The sequence below is a fragment of the Rutidosis leptorrhynchoides genome, chromosome 1 (genome assembly GCF_046630445.1).
Source record: "Rutidosis leptorrhynchoides isolate AG116_Rl617_1_P2 chromosome 1, CSIRO_AGI_Rlap_v1, whole genome shotgun sequence".
NCBI lineage: Eukaryota > Viridiplantae > Streptophyta > Magnoliopsida > Asterales > Asteraceae > Rutidosis > Rutidosis leptorrhynchoides.
This window is the reverse complement of record NC_092333.1, coordinates 197934601-197938720: the sequence shown is the minus strand read 5'-3', so window position 1 is coordinate 197938720 and position 4120 is coordinate 197934601.

Sequence of the window (4120 nt, the reverse complement as noted above, 5' to 3'; positions counted from 1 at the left end):
CTTTAGAAACAGAAACTTGTTCCAACAAATATTTTCAAGTCCTAACAAACTTGTTCGAATATACCTTACCGAAATGTACTTCGTTTTGGATCGAGATCCTCGTTTCACTTCTAGATTTCGGAGTGCTTTACAAAAAGTCTCGGGACCACGTTTAGACATAAGTACCGCGTGTCAACCACAAACCGACGAACGAAGCAAATGTACGATTCAAACCTTGGAAACCATAATACGAGTTTGTATTATCAACTTCAAATTTACTTGAGAAAAGTAATTGCCTCTAGCCGAATTCTCTTACTACAATAATTTCCACTTGAGTATTAACGCCACACCTTTCGAAAACTCATATAGCCGCAATTGTCGTTTTCTTAATTGTTGAACCAAATTAGGTGACAATCAAACCACCGAACCCGAACTCCTTCATGAAATAACCGTTAATATCGTTCAAATCCAAGAAAGGCTCAAGACAGCCCGTAGTTGCCAAAAGAGCTACGCCGATGTTAGACGTAAACCTTTCGAATTCCAAGTGGGTGACCACGTGATGTTAAGTCGCACCTTGAAAAGGTGTAATCCGTTTCGGGAAACGTAGAAAGCTAAATCCGCGATATTTTGATCCTTTTAAAATCTTGGGGCATTTTGAACCCGCTGCTAGCCGTTTAGATTTTCTGACTCATTTGAGTCTCCGTTCATCCTACACTATATGTATCAAACTTAAAGAAGTGTCTTGCCGAACAAGAACTTGTTATCCTTTTGATGAACTTACTATCAATGATAAACTTCACTTCCTAGGAGAACCGATTGGAGCTATGAATCGTGAAACCAAACTCTGAGACGACGCGAAATTTCGACTGCCAAAGTTTGTTGAAATGCCCAAGGAAGTACCTTCATATATCCGTAGATTTTGCAACGCAAGAATTCGAAGAAGAAACAACAACTACCACTTCCAACTAAATTTCGGGACGAAATTTCTTTTAAGGTGTAGGTAATGTAACATCTCGCGTTTTTTCGTTAAATTTATTTTTAACACTGTCTTTTTTTTAGATAATAACTTTCGTTATCTAAATTCGTATCTTTCGTTAGCTAACGTTCTTAATAATTCTGTTATTCGATTATAACATCTCCCGTTAATTCGCGTATATAAAATAATTCGTTTGGTTAATTCCCGCACCCGCTTTGAAACTTGAGGGACCAAAATTGGCTAGGGGACAAACTAGTTGACTAGGTCAACTAGTCAACCATTCATCCCCACCACTCATTCAACCTCCTCATCTCTTCTCTCTTTTCTCTCTTCCATTTTTGAACTCAAACACCCATTTCACTAAATCATCATCCAAATCCGAATCAAGAAGCAAACATCAAAACAAATTACATTTTCGTGATCCTCTCTTCATCCTCTACATTTTGGTACCAATTTCATCAAGTTTGGGTAACTTTCTAAAAACACTAGATTTCTCTAAATTCGTTTTATATACTTGAAATGGTGTTAATTAGTATCTATGGCTCAAGTATAACATGCATATATGTTTTGTTTGCTCGATTTGTTGTTTTTGGAGTAACTAACATGAACTTGAAATGGGTGTGCTTAATCTTTGATTTTGGATGAGTTAATGTTGTTTAAATGTTAAAGTTCATGTATTAAAAGTGTTACTAGCATCATTAGCTTCAATTTGATGTGTAGGTTGATTTGGAAAACATCACTAACGTGATTATTGATTTTGTGATTCTTGGTTAGGGTTTGATAGCCTTTAAAATGAACTTTTGATACTTTGAATGCCATGAAATGTTATTAGTAAGTTTTTAGTTGTATTGTGTGTTTCATTAAATTCAAAACGGCGTATCGTATGTTTAAATTGGATTCCCGAGTCAAGAAATGCGTTTTATGAACTTGAAACTTTGATTTTGAACATATAATGATCATTTATTGAGGTTTTCATTGTTGTTAATGATGGATTTGATTTATGAAATGTGTTTAGTTGTATTCCTTGTTAAAATACCTTTTCGATGATATAAGATACATGTTTTGGTTGTTTGCGAGTCATAATTTGGGATTGTTTGGGTTTTGGTTCGAGGCTTAGAAAAATACTGCAACCAGCATAATTTCCAGGAAAGCGCGCCGCGCACCTTCCGCGCGCCGCGCAAATGTGAAATCTCAGATTCTTGACCCTTTTAGATGATTTCTGGCCTGGTTCCACGTTGAAGCGCGCGCCGCGCATTTGCCCAGCTACTTTTAAATTTTGTTTTATTCTTCATAAAATCTTTTCCGCTTAACCGTAACTCCGATTAACATGAAATTTGGATAGCATGTGTAGTGACCCGAACTTTTCCATGTTTATATATATTAATTGAGATTGATATTTACATGATTAAATGTTTCCAACATGTTAAGCAATCAAACTTGTTAAGACTTGATTAATTGAAATAGGTTTCATATAGACAATTGACTACCCAAGTTGACCGGTGATTCACGAACGTTAAAACTTGTAAAAACTATATGATGACATATATATGGTTATATATATAGTTAACATGATATTATGATAAGTAAACATATCATTAAGTATATTAACAATGAACTACATATGTAAAAACAAGACTACTAACTTAATGATTTTTAAACGAGACATATATGTAACGATTATCGTTGTAACGACATTTAAATGTATATATATCATATTAAGATATATTAATATATCATAATATTATGATAATATAATAATTTAACATCTCATTAGATATAATAAACAATGGGTTAACAACATTAATTGAGATCGTTAACTTAAAGGTTTCAAAACAACACTTACATGTAACGACTAACGATGACTTAACGACTCCGTTAAAATGTATATACATGTAGTGTATTTAGATGTATTAAAATACTTTTGGAAGACTTCAAGACATATATCGAAACACTCATACTTAACGAAAATGGTTACAGTTACTTTCCCATTCTTTTCTTTCATCAAGAATTCTAGTCGTATTCTTACCCGTATTATACACAGCTTCAAAACGTACTTACTATGGGTATATACCAATAGGAACTAGCATGGGATTCCACTCTTGATTATGTCATGTATGACTAATCAATTTTAACTTCTACCATGAGCTAGTCAACTAACTAGAACTCCTTTTAACCCCACTCACCACTCACCAATTAACACTCATCATTCACTCCATTTCACTTCCAAATCTCTTTCTAATTCTCTCTCAACACACCCACACTATTATGAACGTATTTTTCCAGTAGTTAATCATCATCTTCATCAAAAATCACTTCAAGAATCAAGCTATAATCATCATAGGAAGAACACTTCAAGAATACTTCAAAAATCCCTTCAAGTTTACTAATTTACTTCCAAGCTTTCTAATCCATTCCAAGTAATCATCTAAGATCAAGAAACCTTTGTTATATACAGTAGGTTATCTTTCTTATTCAAGGTAATATTCATATTCAAACTTTGATTCAATTTCTATAACTATAAACTATCTTAATTCGAGCAAAAATCTTACTTGAACTTGTTTTTGTGTCATGATCCTACTTCAAGAACTTTCAAGCCATCCAAGATCCTTTGAAGCTAGATCATTTCTTGTCACTTCCAGTAGGTTTACCTACTAAACTTGAGGTAGTAATGATGTTCATAACATCATTCGATTCATATATATAAAACTATCTTATTCGAAGGTTTAAACTCGTAATCACTAGAACATAGTTTAGTTAATTCTAAACTTGTTCGCAAACAAAAGTTAATCCTTCTAACTTGACTTTTAAAATTAACTAAACACATGTTCTATATCTATATGATATGCTAACTTAATGATTTAAAACCTGGAAACACGAAAAACACCGTAAAACCGGATTTACGCCGTCGTAGTAACACCGCGGGCTGTTTTGGGTTAGTTAATTAAAAACTATGATAAACTTTGATTTAAAACTTGTTATTCTGAGAAAATGATTTTTATTATGAACATGAAACTATATCCAAAAATTATGGTTAAACTCAAAGTGGAAGTATGTTTTCTAAAATGGTCATCTAGACGTCGTTCTTTCGACTGAAATGACTACCTTTACAAAAACGACTTGTAACTTATTTTTCCGACTATAAACCTATACTTTTTCTGTGTAGAT